The following is a 22,081-nucleotide window of genomic DNA, read 5'->3' as shown; positions in this document are numbered from 1 at the left end:
ATTAACTAAATTAAATACAATTACCTAAATTAAATTAGCTAAAGTACAAAAGACCCCCACTAAATTACAGAAAATAATAAACAAATTACAGATATTTAAACTAATTAAACCTAATCTAATAGCCCTATCAAAATAAAAAAAGAACCCCCAAAATAAAAAAAACCCACTAGCCTAAACTAAACTACCAACAGCCCTTAAAAGGGCCTTTTGCGGTAATCAGCTCTTTTACCTGTAAAAAAAATAACCATTTTGTTTTTGCAAACTACCCAAGATGGCCTCCAATAAGGCAGAAGGGGGGGGGGGGGGTTAGAGAGCTGTTTTGGGGGGGATCAGGGAGGGTGGGGGCTAAGGGGGATCCTACATAGCAGCATATGTAAATATGCTAAAAAAAAAAAAATTTAAAATAACTTTTATTTTAGTCTGCCAGTACTTAAGATGGCGGGGACAATTGTGGGGTGGGGGTGGCAAGGGTGCTGTTTGGGAGGGATCAGGGGGTGTGATGTGTCAGGTGGGAGGCTGATCTCTACACTAAAGCTAAAATTAACCCTGCAAGCTCCCTACAAACTACCTAATTAACCCCTTCACTGCTAGCCATAATACACGTGTGATGCGCAGCAGCATTTAGCGGCCTTCTAATTACCAAAAAGCAACGCCAAAGCCATGTATGTCTGCTATTTCTGAACAAAGGGGATCCCAGAGAAGCATTTACAAACATTTGTGCCATAATTGCACAAGCTGTTTGTAAATAATTTTAGTGAGAAACCTAAAGTTTGTGAAAAAGTGAACAATTTTTTGTCTACTACACTACATTAAAGCTAAAATTAACCCTACAAACTCCCTACAAGCTCCCTAATTAACCCCTTCACTGCTGGGCATAATACATGTGTGGTGCGCAGAGGCATTTAGCAGCCTTCTAATTACCAAAAAGCAACACCAAAGCCATACATGTCTGCTATTTCTAAAGAAAGGGGATCCCAGAGAAGCATTTACAACCATTTGTGCCATAATTGCACAAGCTGTTTGTAAATAATTTCAGTGAGAAACCTAAAATTGTGAAAAATGTAACTTTTTTTTAATTTGATCGCATTTGGCGGTGAAATGGTGAAATGAAATATACCAAAATGGGCCTAGATCAATTCTTGGGGTTGTCTACTACACTACACTACAGCTAAAATTAACCCTAGAAGCTCCCTACATACTCCCTAATTAACCCATTCACTGCTGGGCATAATACACATGTGGTGCGCAGTGGCATTTAGCAGCCTTCTAATTACCAAAAAGCAACACCAAAGCCATATATGTCTGCTATTTCTAAAGAAAGGGGATCCCAGAGAAGCATTTACAACCATTTATGCCATAATTGCATAAGTTGTTTGTAAATAATTTCAGTGAGAAACCTAAAGTTTGTGAAAAAAATTGTGAAAAAGTGAACAATTTTTTTTATTTGATCGCATTTGGCGGTGAAATGGTGGCATGAAATATGCCAAAATTGGTCTAGATCAATACTTTGGGATGTCTTCTAAAAAAAAATATATACATGTCAATGGATATTCAGGGATTCCTGAAAGATATCAGTGTTCCAATGTAACTAGCGCTAATTTTGAAAAAAGTGGTTTGGAAATAGCAAAGTGCTACTTGTATTTATTGCCCTATAACTTGCAAAAAAAGCAAAGAACATGTAAACATTGGGTATTTCTAAACTCAGGACAAAATTTAGAAACTATTTAGACTGGTTGTTTTTTGGTGGTTGTAGATGTGTAACATATTTTGGGGGTCAAAGTTAGAAAAAGTGTGTTTTTTTTTCCATTTTTTTAATCATATTTTGTATTTTTTTTTATAGCAAATTATAAGATATGATGAAAATAATGGTAGATTTTGAAAGTCCATTTAATGGCGAGAAAAACGGTATATAATATGTGTGGGTACAGTAAATGAGTAAGAGGAAAATTACAGCTAAACATAAACACCGCAAAAATGTAAAAATAGCCTTGTTCCCAAACGGACAGAAAATGGAAAAGTGCTGTGGTCATTAAGGGGTTAAGATAGAGATACATGCATATACATCTCTAAAGATATGTATTTATATGTGTATATATGTATTTACAGTTCAAAAAGAAGAAAAGAAACCACCGCTCTTGTGTAAAACATAACACTTATTCCTCTTGTTAAAATTGGGACAGCAAACCACCCATGTAAGTGAGGAAGGGTATGCGCATCCCCTGCCTCACTTACATGGGTGGCTTGCTGTCCCAATTTTAACGAGAAGAATAAAAGAGCAGTGGTTTCTTTTTGAACTACATATTGATCAGTAAACCACGCTCGTTGCTGCATAGCTAGCCAAACCAGGATTGGGCAATAGTCACACACGCCCTTGAGGATGTCACCAATTGATTTAGCGGGGATACTGAGAATATCGGAAGACTGAATGATGGGCGGCTCCAGTGGACAAGTGGTTGCACAGATGATGCACAGGGAAGTCTAGATTTTGGCCCAAGGCACTGGAGCCTTTTTCCGATGATACCCATGGTGGATGTAAAAGAAGTTCTACGATGATAGATGCCTAAGAAGTTCCACGAAGGTATGTCCCTGCTGTAATAAGCAGTATTATATTGTAAACAGCACGGTTACTATCAGCGGTTCACAAAGTGTTCCAGAGCAAGTTCTCTGTCGCCTTGCCAGCAGTGGCTGAGTGTAGAGGGTATTGAGACCAAAGGCAAACACTCTTCTGTATGCCTTCATATGTGGAAATTCTGTGTAGACTACTCGATATTTATGCCAGATAACATTGGACTGCTAATAAGATTGAACTATATATTTTTGCCTATAGTATAACCACACGCAGACTGAACTTTGTATATGTATTTACAGACATATGAAAACATAAATACAAATGTACACACATAAGACATACATTTACATGCATGGAGCTCTTTGCAGTTAAAGGGACAGTATACTATAAAATTGTTTTTTTCCTTGATGTGTTTCCAATTACTTTGAAGCCACAACCTAATAAAATGGATTGAGCTTGCAAGTATAATCAGATCTCATTACTTTATCACATTGTGTACATATACATGCTTCTTTATCTTATATCTGTCCATAAACCAATCACCAATACCTGGAGAGAACAATGGAAAATTAACATTTTATTAACTTATATCTTCTATAACCCACTGGGAGTGTAATTTCTTCTGCTGGCTGTGTTAACACAGCTTGGCCTCGAGGCCAAAAACTTTCAGGATGGGTGGGGATACCACAGGCTAAATAAACTATTTCAAATGCCAATATAAGGGTAATAGAAATGCTTGTAAACAATTTAATACACTACAGCAGGTAAATTGGATTATTGGGAACAATTTAAAAGAGAGAAAAATGTTTAGTAAACTGTCCCTTTAAGTAGGCATATGTATGCAATATATTTATATTTAATACAGTGTTATACTGTATATTTACTGTAAATATTTCACATTCCAATGTTCTGCACATATCAGAATATGTTCTAAGTATTTTTAAATAGATTTTCCTTTATAAAATATATATATACTGTATATATGTATATAAATATATATTTGTGCAAAATACCATCAGATATACTGTATATATATATATATATATATATATATATATATATAAACTTCTAGTTTGCACTATCCACCAAATCACAAATATAAGCTAAGAAAGGGGTGTAGAGGAAAACCTCAAATACCAACCCCTTTTAGTGCACGGGAGTGTCAAATTAATTTGTTATTGCAAAAAAAAAGAAAAAACAGAACTTAACTATTTATTTCATTATCATAGCAAAATTTAATGGAAAAAGCGGGAATGACCTGATCAATATAAGGAGCATATAAAATCCCCTATTTACCAAATTCAGTCAGTGGGGACGATTTATCATGTAGCGAATCATGTCCACCTGACATCGCTAAATGCAGACGGCTTGCCGCCCCCTGCACTTTCGCGGCCGATCGGACACTAGCAAGGGGTGTCAATCATCGCAATCGAGATGATTGCACCTTTTAGGTGGCAGAGAAGTTAAGGAGCAGCAGTCTTACAACCGCTGCTTTCCGGCGAGCATCCGCTGCTTGTTAAATCTATCCCTATCTCTCTGTCTCTCTATCTGTCCATCTGTCTATTTATCGATCTTCCTATACAAACACACACACAGACATATTCAATGATAATTAACTTAGGTTAAAGGAACAGTATACACCAATGTTCATATAACTGGATGTAATAGACATAACTATAAAGAAGAATATGCACAGATACTGATCTAAAAATCCAATATAAAACCTTTTTAAAACTTACAAGCTCCCAGTTTAGCACTGTTGATGAGGGTAGGCTGGGACACCCACTGAAAGGGAAGGAAAGAAGAACAGACCTTCACCTGCATATAAAATGACCCATTACACAAACAGGGGCAAGCAGTAATCTTTAGACTTGGGTCTACATCTGATACTTTGGAACTTGGTTAGGAGTCAGAAAATCAGTACAATGTTATTAAAAAATAAGCAAAACTATACATTGTTACAAAAACAAACACAGATGGGCTTTATAAATGGGTCATCTACAAAACATTTATGCAAAGAAAAATCTAGTGTACAATGTCCCTTTCATGTCAAAGTTTAAGAACCGAATCATTGCATTTAAGAATATTTTGCTTGGGAATTTAAACATTGTGTGTGTGCAGTGTGTGTCTTTCCACTTTTTTAGACTTCCATAACATAATCTACAGGACTCAGCAGGTATTCACTACTCTCCTTGTCTGTCAAATAGCTACTGACCACTGATCTCATGCTAAGTTCTCACTCCCGAATGAAAAAGCAGAGAAATTAAATTCTTGAAAATTCTCTTAAATAGCCATGATACCCAAATGTTGAAACTAGTGATGCACCGAAATGGAAATTCTGGACCGAAACTGAATCCGAAAATCCGGGATGCACTTGGCCGAAAACCGAAACTGATACCGAAAATGTATTTTTTTCAAATTATTTTTTTTTTTAGTTTTTTTTTGCATAATTAGAGCCAAAAATATCTTAAAACAATAATATGCTACACAATAATTTTACCAAGAAAAAAAACAAAAAAAACAGGCAAACAATAATGCCATTTTCGGCCAAAATGTTTCTGCGACCAAAATTTTGGTGCATCCCAACTTAAAACAATTATAAATATCAATATACTGTATTGTATTATTCTTCATTTAGTTCTATGTAACAGAATCATATTTAACAGTTTTTTTTTTTTTTTTACTAATTATCCAAATAAAGTATAGTCCTAGAAAACTCATATGCAGAACAGAAAGTCAAGTAATAAACTTAAACAGCAGCTCTAGGCTAGCATCAAATTTTAAACAGGCTACACAATAATTTTACCGAAAATAACAGGCTAAAAAAACGAAAACCGAAATAGCCAAAAATGTCATTTTCGGCCGAAACTTTCTGCGGCCAAAATTTCGGTGCATCCCTAGTTGAAACACTTGAAAGTGATGCAGCATAGCTGTAAAAAGCTGACTAGAAAATATCACCTGAACATCTCTATGTAAAAAAGAAAGATATTTTACCTCAAAATGTCCTAAATATTCAAACCCCATTGGACTTTAATCAGCAAATCAGTATGCCTGTCCCGGGACAAGCAAGGGAGTGAGCTTCGTGCACACTTATATTATTTCCCTATTCAGTTTAACCCCTTAATGACAGTGGACGTACCAGGTACGTCAGTGAAAAAACTTCCCTTAATGACAGGTGACGTACCTGGTACGTCCTCTGTTGTCTTAAGTGCTGGAAGCGATCACGATCGCTTCCAGCTGCTTACAAGGGATTGTAGTGATGCCTCAATATTGAGGCATCACTACAATCCCCCATTTTACATACCGATGCAGAAAGGGCCACTCTGTGGCCCCATCTGCATTGGCTATGTATTTAATCAAATGTGTTGGTGGATGGGAGCTGCATTTTCATAGACTTACATCTATTTGTTAACAAATAAGCGATCTCTCCTTCTCACAATATTCTGCCGGTCCGGCGGTTTGCAACCGATCGATCTAGATGCAGTGGCATCTCGGTTGTTTAATAAGGGATCTGGGAGGGGGAGGGTTGAAGATTATTTAGGGGGGCCAGCTACACTACAGAAAAATATTTTATATTTAAAAAGTTAAAAAAACAAACTATTTTGGGGGGCAAATTGGGTACTGGCAGACAGCTGCCAGTACCCAAGATGGCGGCAAATAGACAGAGGGGGAGGGTTAGAAAGATGTATGGGGGGATCAGGGAGGTTGTGGGGTAAGGGGGGATCTATCACTGCAGACTTTATGCAAAAAAAAAAAATAAAAAAAAAAAAAAATATTTTTATTTCACTACTGGCAGACTTTCTGCCAGTACTTAAGATGGCGGTGACAATTGTGAGGTGGGGAGGGAAGAGAGCTGTTTGAGGGGGGTCAGGGGGGGATCAGGGGGTGGGATGTGTCAGGTGGGAGGCTGATCTCTACACTAAAGCTAAAAATTAACCCCACAAGCTACCTAATTAACCCCTTAACTGCTGGGCATATTACAAGTGTGGTGCGCAGGAGTATTTAACGGCCTTATTATTACCAAAAAGCAACACCAAAGCCATATATGTCTGCTATTTCTGAACAAAGGGGATCCCAGAGAAGCATTTACAACCATTTGTGCCATAATTGCACAAGCTGTTTGTAAATAATTTCAGTGAGAAACCTAAAATTGTGAAAAATTTAAGTTTTTTTTTTTATTTGATCGTATTTGGCGGTGAAATGGTGGCATTAAATATACCAAAATGGGCCTATATCAATAATTTGGGTTGTCTACTACACTACACTAAAGCTAAAATTAAACCTAAAAGCTCCCTACAAGTTCCCTAATTAACCCCTTCACGGCTGGGCATAATACACGTGTGGTGTGCAGCGGCATTTAGCGGCCTTCTAATTACTAAAAAGCAACGCCAAATCCATATAGGTCTGCTATTTCTGAACAAAGGGGATCCCATAGAAGTATTTACAACCATTTATGCCATAATTGCACAAGTTGTTTGTAAATAAATTCAGCGAGAAACCTAAAGTTAGTGAAAAAAATTGTGAAAAAGTGAACAATTTTTTTTATTTGATCGCATTTGGCGGTGAAATGGTGGCATGAAATATACCAAAATGGGCCTAGATCAATGCTTTGGGATGTCTTCTAAATATAAATATATACATGTCAATGGATATTCAGGGATTCCTGAAAGATATCAGTGTTCCAATGTAACTAGCACTAATTTTGAAAAAAACATAATTTATGCTTACCTGATAAATTTATTTCTCTTGTAGTGTATCCAGTCCACGGATCATCCATTACTTATGGGATATTAACTCCTCCCCAACAGGAAGTGCAAGAGGATTCACCCAGCAGAGCTGCTATATAGCTCCTCCCCTAGCTGCCATTACCAGTCATTCGACCGAAAACATGCAGAGAAAGGAAAACCATAGGGTACAGTGGTGACTGTAGTTTAATGGAAAAATTACCTGCCTTAAAGTGACAGGGCGGGCCGTGGACTGGATACACTACAAGAGAAATAAATTTATCAGGTAAGCATAAATTATGTTTTCTCTTGTTAAGTGTATCCAGTCCACGGATCATCCATTACTTATGGGATACCAATACCAAAGCTAAAGTACACGGATGACGGGAGGGACAGGCAGGCTCTTTATACGGAAGGAACCACTGCCTGAAGAACCTTTCTCCCAAAAACAGCCTCCGAAGAAGCAAAAGTATCAAATTTGTAAAATTTGGAAAAAGTATGAAGAGAAGACCAAGTTGCAGCCTTGCAAATCTGTTCAACATAAGCCTCATTCTTAAAGGCCCAAGTGGAAGCCACAGCTCTAGTAGAATGTGCTGTAATTCTTTCAGGAGGCTGCTGTCCAGCAGTCTCATAGGCTAACCGTATTATGCTACGAAGCCAAAAGGAGAGAGAGGTAGCCGAAGCTTTTTGACCTCTCCTCTGACCAGAATAAACGACAAACAGGGAAGACGTTTGTCGAAAATCCTTAGTTGCCTGTAGATAAAATTTCAGGGCACGGACTACATCTAGATTGTGTAGCAGACGTTCCTTTTTCGAAGAAGGATTAGGACACAAAGATGTAACCACAATCTCTTGATTGATATTCCTGTTAGTGACCACCTTAGGTAGGAACCCAGGTTTAGTACGCAGAACTACCTTGTCTGAATGAAAAATCAGATAAGGAGAATCACAATGTAAGGCAGATAACTCAGAGACTCTTCGAGCCGAGGAAATCGCCATTAAAAACAGAACTTTCCAAGATAACAACTTGATATCAATAGAATGAAGGGGTTCAAACGGAACCCCCTGTAAAACATTAAGAACTAAGTTAAAACTCCATGGTGGAGCAACAGTTTTAAACACAGGCTTGATCCTAGCTAAAGCCTGACAAAAAGCTTGAACGTCCGGAACTTCTGACAGACGTTTGTGTAAAAGAATGGACAGAGCTGAAATCTGTCCCTTTAAGGAACTAGCGGATAAACCCTTTTCTAAACCTTCTTGTAGAAAAGACAATATCCTCGGAATCCTAACCTTACTCCATGAGTAACTCTTGGATTCGCACCAATATAAGTATTTGCGCCATATCTTATGGTAAATCTTTCTGGTAACAGGCTTCCTAGCCTGTATTAAGGTATCAATAACTGACTCAGAAAAACCACGTTTTGATAAAATCAAGCGTTCAATTTCCAAGCAGTCAGCTTCAGAGAAATTAGATTTTGATGTTTGAAGGGACCCTGGATCAGAAGGTCCTGTTTCAGAGGTAGCGACCAAGGTGGACAGGATGACATGTCCACTAGATCTGCATACCAAGTCCTGCGTGGCCATGCAGGCGCTATTAGAATCACTGATGCTCTCTCCTGTTTGATTCTGGCAATCAATCGAGGAAGCATCGGGAAGGGTGGAAACACATAAGCCATCCCGAAGGTCCAAGGTGCTGTCAAAGCATCTATCAGAACCGCTCCCGGATCCCTGGATCTGGACCCATAACGAGGAAGCTTGGCGTTCTGTCGAGACGCCATGAGATCTATCTCTGGTTTGCCCCAACGTCGAAGTATTTGGGCAAAGACCTCCGGATGAAGTTCCCACTCCCCCAGATGAAAAGTCTGACGACTTAAGAAATCCGCCTCCCAGTTCTCCACTCCCGGGATGTGGATTGCTGACAGGTGGCAAGAGTGAGACTCTGCCCAGCGAATTATCTTTGATACTTCCATCATTGCTAGGGAGCTTCTTGTCCCTCCCTGATGGTTGATGTAAGCTACAGTCGTGATGTTGTCCGACTGAAACCTGATGAACCCCCGAGTTGTTAACTGGGGCCAAGCCAGAAGGGCATTGAGAACTGCTCTCAATTCCAGAATGTTTATTGGTAGGAGACTCTCCTCCTGATTCCATTGTCCCTGAGCCTTCAGAGAATTCCAGACAGCGCCCCAACCTAGTAGGCTGGCGTCTGTTGTTACAATTGTCCAGTCCGGCCTGCTGAATGGCATCCCCCTGGACAGATGTGGCCGAGAAAGCCACCATAGAAGAGAATTTCTGGTCTCTTGATCCAGATTCAGAGTAGGGGACAAGTCTGAGTAATCCCCATTCCACTGACTTAGCATGCACAATTGCAGCGGTCTGAGATGTAGACGTGCAAAGGGTACTATGTCCATTGCTGCTACCATTAAGCCGATCACCTCCATGCATTGAGCTACTGACGGGTGTTGAATGGAATGAAGGACACGGCATGCATTTTGAAGCTTTGTTAACCTGTCTTCTGTCAGGTAAATCTTCATTTCTACAGAATCTATAAGAGTCCCCAAGAAGGGAACTCTTGTGAGTGGAAAGAGAGAACTCTTCTTTTCGTTCACCTTCCATCCATGCGACCTTAGAAATGCCAGTACTAACTCTGTATGAGACTTGGCAGTTTGAAAGCTTGAAGCTTGTATCAGAATGTCGTCTAGGTACGGAGCTACCGCAATTCCTCGCGGTCTTAGTACCGCCAGAAGAGCACCCAGAACCTTTGTGAAGATTCTCGGAGCCGTAGCCAATCCAAATGGAAGAGCTACAAACTGGTAATGCCTGTCTAGAAAGGCAAACCTTAGATACCGGTAATGATCTTTGTGAATCGGTATGTGAAGGTAAGCATCCTTTAAATCCACTGTGGTCATGTACTGACCCTTTTGGATCATGGGTAAAATTGTCCGAATAGTTTCCATTTTGAACAATGGAACTCTTAGGATTTTGTTTAGGATCTTTAAATCCAAGATTGGCCTGAAAGTTCCCTCTTTTTTGGGAACCACAAACAGATTTGAGTAAAACCCTTGTCCTTGTTCCGACCGCGGAACCGGATGGATCACTCCCATTAATAAAAGATCTTGTACGCAGCGTAGAAACGCCTCTTTCTTTATTTGGTTTGTTGACAACCTTGACAGATGAAATCTCCCTCTTGGGGGAGAGAATTTGAAGTCTAGAAGGTATCCCTGAGATATGATCTCTAACGCCCAGGGATCCTGGACATCTCTTGCCCAAGCCTGGGCGAAGAGAGAAAGTCTGCCCCCCACTAGATCCGTTCCCGGATCGGGGGCCCTCGATTCATGCTGTCTTAGGGGCAGCAGCAGGTTTCCTGGCCTGCTTGCCCTTGTTCCAGGACTGGTTAGGTCTCCAGCCTTGTCTGTAGCGAGCAACAGCTCCTTCCTGTTTTGGTGCAGAGGAAGTTGATGCTGCTCCTGCTTTGAAATTACGAAAGGAACGAAAATTAGACTGTCTAGCCTTAGGTTTGGCTCTGTCTTGAGGCAGGGCATGGCCTTTACCTCCTGTAATGTCAGCGATAATTTCTTTCAACCTGGGCCCGAATAAGGTCTGCCCTTTGAAAGGTATATTAAGCAATTTAGATTTAGAAGTAACGTCAGCTGACCAGGATTTTAGCCACAGTGCTCTGCGTGCCTGAATGGCGAATCCGGAAATCTTAGCCGTAAGTTTAGTTAAATGTACTACGGCATCTGAAATAAATGAGTTAGCTAACTTAAGGGCTTTAAGCTTGTGTGTAATCTCATCTAATGGAGCTGATTCAAGTGTCTCTTCCAGAGACTCAAACCAAAATGCTGCTGCAGCCGTCACAGGCGCAATGCATGCAAGAGGTTGCAATATAAAACCTTGTTGAACAAACATTTTCTTAAGGTAACCCTCTAACTTTTTATCCATTGGATCTGAAAAGGCACAGCTATCCTCCACCGGGATAGTGGTACGCTTAGCTAAAGTAGAAACTGCTCCCTCCACCTTAGGGACCGTTTGCCATAAGTCCCGTGTGGTGGCGTCTATTGGAAACATCTTTCTAAATATCGGAGGGGGTGAGAACGGCACACCGGGTCTATCCCACTCCTTAGTAACAATTTCAGTAAGTCTCTTAGGTATAGGAAAAACGTCAGTACTCGACGGTACCGCAAAATATTTATCCAACCTACACATTTTCTCTGGTATTGCAACTGTGTTACAATCATTCAGAGCCGCTAACACCTCCCCTAGTAATACACGGAGGTTTTCCAGCTTAAATTTAAAATTTGAAATATCTGAATCCAGTTTGTTTGGATCAGAACCGTCACCCGCAGAATGAAGCTCTCCGTCCTCATGTTCTGCAAATTGTGACGCAGTGTCTGACATGGCCCTAATATTATCAGCGCACTCTGTTCTCACCCCAGAGTGATCACGCTTACCTCTTAGTTCTGGTAATTTAGCCAAAACTTCAGTCATAACAGTAGCCATATCCTGTAATGTGATTTGTAATGGCCGCCCAGATGTACTCGGCGCTACAATATCACGCACCTCCCGAGCGGGAGATGCAGGTACTGACACGTGAGGCGAGTTAGTCGGCATAACTCTCCCCTCATTGTTTGGTGAAATATGTTCAATTTGTACAGATTGACTTTTATTTAAAGTAGCATCAATACAGTTAGTACATAAATTTCTATTGGGCTCCACTTTGGCTTTAGCACATATAGCACAGATATCTTCCTCTGAATCAGACATGTTTAACACACTAGCAAATAAACTAGCAACTTGGAAATACTTTTCAAGTAATTTACTATAATATGAAAACGTACTGTGCCTATAAGAAGCACAGAAAAAGTTATGACAGTTGAAAATTAATACACTGAAAAGTTATAGCATCAAATCTTTGTAAAAAACACAATTTTAGCAAAGGATTGCTCCCATTAGCAAAGATAACTAACCCTGATAGCAGAAAAAATAAATAAATACAGAAATAAACGTTTTTTTATCACAGTCAACTACAATCTCACAGCTCTGCTGTGAGTGATTACCTCCCTCAAAACAAGTTTTGAAGACCCCTGAGTTCTGTAGAGATGAACCGGATCATGCAGGGAAGACAATAAACTTCTGACTGAATTTTTTGATGCGTAGCAAAAGCACCAAAAAAGGCCCCTCCCCCTCACACATAACAGTGAGAGAGATCAGTAAACTGTCATAAATTAAATAAAACGACTGCCAAGTGGAAAAAAATAGTGCCCAAAACATTTTTTCACCCAGTACCTCAGAAAATTAAACGATTTTACATGCCAGCAAAAAATGTTTAACATTAATAAATTGAGTGTTATTAAAAAGCCTGTTGCTAGTCCCTGCAAATTAGGCTAAAGTTTTATGCATACAGTATAATTCCAGTGAAGTGCCATTCCCCAGAATACTGAAGTGTAAAATATACATACATGACAGCCTGATACCAGTTGCTGCTACTGCATTTAAGGCTGAGTTTACATTATATCGGTATGGCAGAATTTTCTCATCAATTCCATTGTCAGAAAATAATAAGCTGCTACATACCTCTTTGCAGATTAATCTGCCCGCTGTCCCCTGATCTGAAGTTTACCTCTCCTCAGATGGCCGAGAAACAGCAATATGATCTTAACTACTCCGGCTAAAATCATAGAAAAACTCAGGTAGATTCTTCTTCAAATTCTACCAGAGAAGGAATAACACACTCCGGTGCTATTATAAAATAACAAACTTTTGATTGAAGGTATGAAACTAAGTATAATCACCACAGTCCTCTCACACATCCTATCTATTCGTTGGGTGCAAGAGAATGACTGGTAATGGCAGCTAGGGGAGGAGCTATATAGCAGCTCTGCTGGGTGAATCCTCTTGCACTTCCTGTTGGGGAGGAGTTAATATCCCATAAGTAATGGATGATCCGTGGACTGGATACACTTAACAAGAGAAAAGTGGTTTGGAAATAGCAAAGTGCTACTTGTACTTATTGCCCTATAACTTGCAAAAAAAGCAAAGAACGTGTAAACATTGGGTATTTCTAAACTCAGGACAAAATTTAGAAACTATTTAGAATGGGTGTATTTTGGTGGTTGTAGATGTGTAACAGATTTTGGGGGTAAAAGTTAGAAAAAGTGTGTTTTTTTTCAATTTTTTCCTCATATTTTATATTTTTTTATAGTAAATTATAAGATATGATGAAAATAATGGTATCTTTAGAAAGTCCATTTAATGGCGAGAAAAACGGTATATAATATGTGTGGGTACAGTAAATGAGTAAGAGGAAAATTACAGCTAAACACAAACACTGCAGAAATGTAAAAATAGCCATTGTCATTAAGGGTAAGAAAATTGAAAAATGGTCCGGTCATTAAGGGGTTAAGGAAGTTTACAATGAAATCTCATGAGAGTTAAGTAAAATTTCATGATATCACAGTAAAAGAGTTCATGACCTCAGCACTGCTGATGCTGATTGGCTGCAGTTCATTTCTTCATTTTTTACCTGCAGCTGAAGTATAATTTTTTTACACAGAACTTACTCTGCTGAGCTGAGGAAATTGTGAGGTAAAATATCTTCTTTTTTTACATAGAGATGCTCAGGTGATATTTTCCTGTCAGCTTTTTACAGTTATACTGCATCAGTTTCAAGTGATTTTGCATATGAGTATTATGTCCCTTTAATGGAAATTGGAAATGTAAACTCAGTGTGTCACCTTCATAGAAGCACAATTAGAAAAAATACTGTACATCTCCACTTAGAATCTCTTTAATCAAAAACAGAAGGTTCACTTTTTGTTTTTAATTTTGTTGTTATTGTTGGTTGGGGTGTGGGGGCTTGAAGAGTTTGGGATACCGCAAAAAAACAACAACAACACAGCTATTTCAAATGCTGAAATAAAGGTAAAGGAGCTATTTGTAAACAATTTAATACACTCCAGCAGGTAAAATGTATAATTGGGAATAAATTATAGGGGAGAAAAATTTAGTGTACGCTGCCCCTTTAAACCTGTGATTCTTAGGTCAGCAGTAATCTGTTTTATGTAGTGCTCTGTTTGGACACTTGACAATCTCTTTTGCAGCTTTCCTTTTCATAATATCACCAAACAGGGCAATCAAAAATGCAAGTGAAATGTAAGAAGGAACGATAAATTTTCCTTCAGATTAATGCATATATTTGTTTGTTTAGTAGCGACGAACAATGTTGTTGCCCTCTGGACAATAAACAACATTTAGTTTATCTTTTGAAAATAATTACAAATGGATATTAGAATGTAAATAAAGAGCCAAAGATTAATAAAATAAAATCAGTCTAATGGTAATTGAATTATTTACTTTGTTTTTTTTTGTGTTATTTTATATATATATTGTGTTTTGTTGTTTCATTGTATTTTTTGTTGTAAAATTGAAAAATCAAAAACTAAGGGTAAAATAAATTAGATATTTACACTGATGATTTGTTTGCGGTTAAATTATTAAAACTATTGCTTACTACTTAGTTACCTATGGGTGGGCAAATCATTTTTTGTACTAGGGCCGCTACTGATTGATTGTTCTACAGCACAGAGATAGAGAGAAGATAGAGATAATGAGAGAAGAGGAGAGAATGAGAGAGAGACACAAAGAGACAGAGAATGAGAGAGATAGAGACAAGGAGAGAGAAAGAGGAGAGAGAGAGAGAAGGACAAAGGAAAGATGAGAGAGGACGAAGGAGAGAGAAGAAGGAAAGAGACACGAGAGCACGAAGGAGAGAGACAAGAGACAGAGAAGGACAAGGGAGAGAGAGACAAGAGAGAGAGAAGGAAGGAGAGAGAGAAAAGACAGAGAGAGAAGGATGAAGGAGAGAGACAAGAGAGAAAAGGACAAAGGACACAGAGACAAGAGACAGAGAGAGAGAAGGACAAGGGAGAGAGAGACAAGAGAGAGAGAAAGAAGGAGAGAGAGAAGGATGAAGGAGAGAGACAAGAGAGAGGACAAAGGACACAGAGACAAGAGAGAGAGAGAGAGAGAGAGAGAGAGAGAGAGAAGGACCAAGGAGAGAGAGGACGAAGGAGAGAGAGACAAGGGAGAGAGATGAGAGAATGAGAGATAGAGACAAGGAGAAAGAGGAGAGAGAGAGAGAGAGAGGACAAAGGAGAGACGAGAGAGAAAGGAGAGAGAAGAAAGAAGGAAAGAGACACGAGAGAGCACGAAGGAGACAAGAGACAGAGAGAGAGAAGGACAAGGGAGAGACAAGAGAGAGAGAAAGAAGGAGAGACAAGACAGAGAGAGAAGGATGAAGGCGAGAGACAAGAGACAGAGAGAAGGACAAGGGAGAGAGAGACAAGAGAGAGAGAAGGAAGGAGAGACAAGACAGAGAGAGAAGGATGAAGGCGAGAGACAAGAGAAAGAAGGACAAAGGAGAGAGACAAGAGACAGAGAGAGAGAAGGATAAGGGAGAGAGAGACAAGAGAGAGAGAAGGAAGGAGAGATAGACAAGACAGAGAGAGGAGGATGAAGGAGAGAGACAAGAGAGAGAAGGACAAAGGACACAGAGACAAGAGAGAGAGAAGGACCAAGGAGAGGACGAAGGAGAGAGAGACAAGGGAGAGAGATGAGAGAAGGATGAAGGAGAGAGAGGACGAAGAAGAAAAAGAAAGAAGGATGAAGGAGAGAGCAAGAAATAGAGAGAGAGAGGGGGGGGGTTCAGGTCTGCACAGCAAAATATGAGTCTTGATAAAGGTTTTTTTAAAGTTGGTTTCTCCAGTATTATTTTTTCAGTGTTCTATTTCATGATATAAAATTAATTAATGTTTTTGAATTTTACAGTGAGTCTTTTAGAGACACTGCAAATAAATCATATAGGATGTACCTCATGTATATACTAGGAAAAAAGAAGCATTCCCAAGAAAATACCTTTATGATCTTGCCAGGCATATTATGAGCAAGAACTCCTATAAATAATTTAAATAAATTACAAAAATGATTATACTGCATAAAAAAAATACATGCGCTCAAGGTGTGGCAAGGATCACCAGGTGATGAGGTCAGGATGTACAACTAATTTGCGTGCTGCATAATTATATACGCTTTCATATGAGGCAGCGTGACGTGCTTCTAAGAAACATAATTGTATGTCCTACAATGCTACATAATGGAATCCATTACGTAATCATAGCAGCTGCAATAATGATATTCACATTTATTCAAACTGCAATCAACAGTTTGAATAACAGTAAATTGGATTTAAGTGTTTAAACATGTCAGTTGAAAGACGGTAAACCATGTCATCTTTGTAACCAGTTGCCTTGCATTATAATGCTGTAGGAAAAATATTTTTCATAAAATGGCCTACACGTGCCAGGTTTTGTGCATGCTATGCTATACAGCCCTGAATATGAAAAGGAGCTCACTATTGGTCATGGTTATTGTTGAAACTGAGCGAAGCTACGATTATGGCAGAAAGTGTATATGGAAAGGTGGTACATTGTGAAAGTTATTTAAACTCCAGAAATTTATGACACAAACATATAAGTTTAGTGCACTAGGCAAACTGATCAGCAGTGCAAGAAAACGGCCATAATAGTCAATAAATGACATTCTCTAATTAGTTAGAGAATATCATTTGAAGACTTATCAATTCTGCACTACTGTGTGTTTACCCCTACAATGATTAACACACAGTAGAAGCACCCGCCTCTAATCCAATAATTGGATCAGCAGTGCTCCACAGGTCCCAAGTGGTCATTCTACTATGTGCTTAACCCTTTTGCAGAGGTTAAACACACCGTAGTGCAGGTCCGATAGTCTTAAAATGATATGCTCTAATGAATTAGAGCTGATTTTTTGACTATTGTGGCCCTTTAAACAATCATTCATTCTACTTGCATGCTAAGAATTTTTACAAAATTCCCCAAGACTTTAACATCATCCTTGAATTTTGAGAGAACAAAACACTGATAAAACACTACAACTGCAATGCAATGCTAAAATTAATAAATATTTAGAACTTCTATTTACTACACTACGGTTAAAATTTAGATAAGTTGTTCAGCTTTTTGGTGATTTATCACATTATCACTCTACAGGGGAACTCGTTTCATTTGGGGGGGGGCATACTGTGTGTGTGTGTATATATATATATATATATATATATATATAATGACAATTTCCACTAGCCCCAAGAAGAAAGAGTAGTATTTTACTAGCTAGGAATATATAGTCTATGTATGTGTATATATATATATATATACACGTGGCAATAGAATATTACAGACTATCCTATCAAGCACAACATCATCCCTATAGAAAATATATGATATAGAAGCTGGCAAAAAGCAAGTACCCACCAAGGAAACAGAAGCAAAATATAGTAAATGTTGAGAACACAAATGGCAATTTATTACTGTCACAGCGACCAAATATCAAGGAAAATGAATTATACCATAGTGCACTATGGAACTGCTAGAGAGCTCTCCAATAAACAATGTAAATGATAATTAATAATAACTAATATTTATACTCACACACCTGTGTGTGTGTGCATTGATTATCTTTGTTAATCCAGTGATTCAGATACCAAAAAAAAATTGAGTGAATCAATACCCTTGTCAAAGACAAATCAGAAGCTTTTATTTAATACATATGGACAACACTCTAATTTTGGCATGTAAACACACACGCACACAAAATGACATAGTAATTGTACACACAAACTGACTTAAGCATGAAGTGATGAACCCTGACAGTGAGATCTTTTATAATATGACCCAAAATAAATTTTTACACCAGCGGTGGGTAAAAAAAGAGATACAAATAAATGATATCATAGTATTTATGCAATTGTCACTTAAAGCGTTTCTTCGAGACGAAATAAGCAAATATTCCTACCACTAATGTTACCCTCCCTCTAATCTAGCATCTTCAATAGAGAAACCAACACTGTGGTTACTTAACCACATCACAGCATCATTTCACCGCTCTTCCCTAGTCCCCATTACGTTTGCCAGCATCCTCCCGCGGTACCACACACAAATATCACAGAGCCCCAGTCAGATGATGCCCTGGGGGGTAAGAGGAGGAGCAGGAAAGGGTACTGTTTTTATTCTGCCAACCTTTCCTCTGACTTCACCTCATCTCACCTCCTATTCCCCTTAACACCCTTTCTCCCTCCTCCTCCCCAATAAAAATATTAAAAAGAGAGTAAAAAATGATATATGGTAGTGGGGACTCCTACTGGCATTTAAAAGAACTGCATCCTGGGGATATTTGTAACAGGAGTAATACACTGCAAGCTCTACCTAGGAAAGCTGTAGACAAAATGTAATAAAGTGCCAGTATATACAAAATATAGTATAACACAATTATTCAAACTGATAACAAAAGAATTATGCCACGGTGCTATTAGTATTAACTCTTAAGCTTCTATTTTCTGTCAGCTTCATGGGAAATGTTAACTGGGTCAGTCTTTCTGGCAGAGAAGCTAGTGAATATAAACTAATATAGCATTCCAGCATGTAAAAAGTTAATGTAGCAACAGTCATTCTAATTTTCTGACAGTAATAAAACTGATCATTACAACTTTCTGGCTTTTGGAGGGATTAATCAAGTAATGTTTAGTAGTTTGTTTCTCGCATGATCGTGGTTAACAACGCAATGTTTATTAAAATATTTCTGGCAAGTATGCTCTGCAAGGCAAAAAAGTAACAGAGGGACATTGTTGTTATATTGTAGACTCAGCCAGCATGAGGTTAATAAAGGTATTTTTCTCTGGGGCTTATGTGCGGAATTAGGTAATTTACCTATGCAAGTTCATGTATAGAATTTGAGAAAAGCAGCCAGCTGTCTGTCCAGTAGACAAAGGGTTAACAAAGTTGTAATTTACAAGGTTCTTTGTAAGTGGAGAGCTTTTAAAATTGTGACAAAAGGCAAAAAAATGTTCAGCACAGAGAAATCAATAAACAAACCTGCTAGAAAAAAAATAATGAAAACTGATATCTAAGAGTCACACTGTGACGGAGACAGGGATGGCAATGTATTCTGCGGTAAGCCAAAGGGTTAAAAGTGAGGTTATAATTAGAGAGAAAATGATAGAAAATGAATTAGGAAAAATACAAAGAAGCAGACAGAAATGGAGTAAATTAAGGAGGAAATGTGAACAGTGAAAACTTTAGCATTGAAAAGAATGAGGAAAAGTACCTGGTATTGCTTCTGTCTTGTGGTTTATACTGTATTGTGTTCCCTGTAATGTCTGAGCTACACCTAACAAAATCTAAGACTGGCACGCTAGTAATTTCTTGCTAAGATACTTAGTCTATCAGCAGTGACAAAGAGTTAAACAGACGCCAGGAAACCACAATTCAAGTCGGCTAGAAACGTTTACAGCATCTTAGGACACTGTGAGGTAAATGAGGGAAGAATGAGGAGAAACAGGACGGTATACAAAGCAGAGAATAAAGGAGAAAGGAAACACTAAGAAACAGAGTGGTAGAAAACCAAGAGAAAATAAAGAGATAAAGAAAACGATAAGGAAGAAAAAAGTGATAATTAAAGAAGACAGAAAAAAATTATATATATATATATATATATATATATATATATATATAAAAATATATGTATATATATATCAACAAAAGCAAGGATTAGATCAAGTCAATGAACAGCTGAAAGAGCAAAACACAATCAAAGAAATGAAAATAAGCAAAACAGAGAGACGGCGAGTAAGCTAGACAGGGAGAGTTGACAGCCATGACCTCTGCCCTTCCTCTGCCAAACAAAAAGGCAACGTGTCAAGAGAGGTTCTGCCCCGGCTCCTGATCACAGAAGGCAGAAATGACCAGGGGAACAGGAGAGGAAAGAACGTGAAGGAGGTGGACATGGAAAGGGCACCAGCCGGGTTCAATTAAAGAAGAAAAAAACTCTACTAACTTCCTGAGATGAGAAATATTTCCTCCTCTCTGTAAAATCCCCCAATAAGAAAACAATACAAGAGCACCTCTAACACAAGACATTAGTGCTGAGTAAGAAAATGCTCACCTTGTTCCAGCAGAGAAGATCAGCACACATACCTGTGTGTCTGCTAGTGTCTGTCCCTCACACAGCAGACAGCATACATGTGTGTATATGTGTGTGTGTGTGCTCTCGCCTCCTCTCCTACTTACACTACCAACTCATTACAATCTGCTATTCATAACCCAGGTCATGTGACTCCACTCACAAAATATAAAGCACATTTTTTCTCTTCATAAACCACAGAATGAATTTCAGTGGAAAACATGGAAAAGTGTACTATTTTTCCTGCCTCCTTTTGAATACTGACTTTCTTACTTTTAAGACAGTGTACATACATACAAGCTCCCCAACCAAGCGTTAGTAAATGTGTAGTGTGTGTGTGTTGTGTATAGTGTATGTTGTCTATAGTATGTGTGTGTATGTTGTGTGTGTAAGTTATGTACAGTGTGTGTAGTGTGCATGTGTTGAGTGTGACTGTATAGTGTGTGTAAAGTGTGTGTGTAGTGTATAGCTTGCATGTATTGTGTAGTGTGTGTGTGTTACAAAGCAAGAGTTAGTGTGTGTGTGTATGTTGGGTAAAATGTGTATAGTGTACAAGTTCAGTGTATAGTGTGCGTGTGAAGTGTGCATGTGTTATGTATAGTGTGTGTGTTATAGTGTTTGTGATGTGTAATTTAATCAGGGAACCTGATAGCTGAGTCTACTAAAAATGTAATGCCTTTGTAGCACTACATTTTTTGACTGGATCCATTACTTAAAACGTCTGGAAAATGTTTTTGTTTTCTTTCCTTGTACTATTCTTTTTCATATAAATGATGTAGAAAAAGACTAGCATTTACTGGATTTCTTAAAAATGGTTTGAGGAAGGAGAGCTATCCCCAGGACTTACCCTAGTGCAGAGAGGATACTCCTATATATATACACACAGTATATATATATATATATATATATATATATATTATTCTTTATTTATAAAGCGCCAACAGATTCCGCAACGCTGTCCATGGGTAACAAAGATAAAAGCACAGTACAATACTGTGTGTGTGTGTGTGTATATATATATATATATATATATATATATATATATATATATATATATACTAGGGGATAAGCCTGACCAGAGAGCAGTCTATTTAAAAAAAACTACAAACTCCAAACCTAATATTACACAAAATAAAAAATGTAAAATTACAGAAAAAAATAAACAAAGCTATCCAAAATAAAAAAATGAAACCTAAACTAATATTCCTATAAAAAATCCCCCCAAAAATAAAAACACCCCCTAATCTAATACTAAATTAAAACTTAAAAGGGCTTTTGTAGGGCATTGCCCTAAGTTAAACAGCTATTTTACCTAAACATATTACAAATTACCCCCTAACAGTAAAATCCCCCACCCACCAAACCCCCCAAAATAAAAATAAACTAACACTAAAAAAAACTAAACTACCAATTGCCCCTAAAAGGGCATTAGTATGGGCATTGCCCTTAAAAAGGCATTCAGCTCCTATACTGCCCTTAAAAGGGCAATCAGCTCTTTTCCAGCCCAAAAAACTAATCTAAAAAATAAAAAAAAGCCCAAGACTAAGCCCCAAATAGGTACTAAGCGTTCCTGAAGTCCGGCAGAGAAGGTCTTCTTCCTAACGGCTTCATCATCTTCTTTCTTCATCCGGGACGAAGGCGGTGTGGAGCGGAGGTGCGGAGCGGTTTTCCCTGATGTGTGAATCCTCAGCGGCGGCGGTCCTCAGCAGCATGGAGGCTCCTCTTCATCTGATGTCCGTCG

The 22,081-nt window shown here is 38.4% G+C and overlaps 1 protein-coding gene across 2 annotated transcripts in view; it reads right to left on the bottom strand.

Moving 5' to 3' along the window:
* RARG (retinoic acid receptor gamma) overlaps positions 1 to 20,474 on the bottom strand; it is a 431,518-nt gene extending 411,044 nt beyond the window's left edge. The window contains exon 1 of one of the 2 annotated variants that reach the window (XM_053708315.1): positions 20,323 to 20,474. The gene's annotated coding sequence lies outside the window, so the exon portion shown is untranslated. Of the gene's footprint in view, positions 1 to 19,485; positions 19,730 to 20,322 lie in introns of those variants that run through there. The other variant, XM_053708316.1, reaches the window with a different exon arrangement.
* Positions 20,475 to 22,081: the final 1,607 nt, after the last annotated feature.

Source organism: Bombina bombina, chromosome 3 (assembly GCF_027579735.1).
Source record: "Bombina bombina isolate aBomBom1 chromosome 3, aBomBom1.pri, whole genome shotgun sequence".
Classification (NCBI taxonomy): Eukaryota; Metazoa; Chordata; class Amphibia; order Anura; family Bombinatoridae; genus Bombina; species Bombina bombina.
This window is presented reverse-complemented; position numbering and strand designations above follow the sequence as displayed.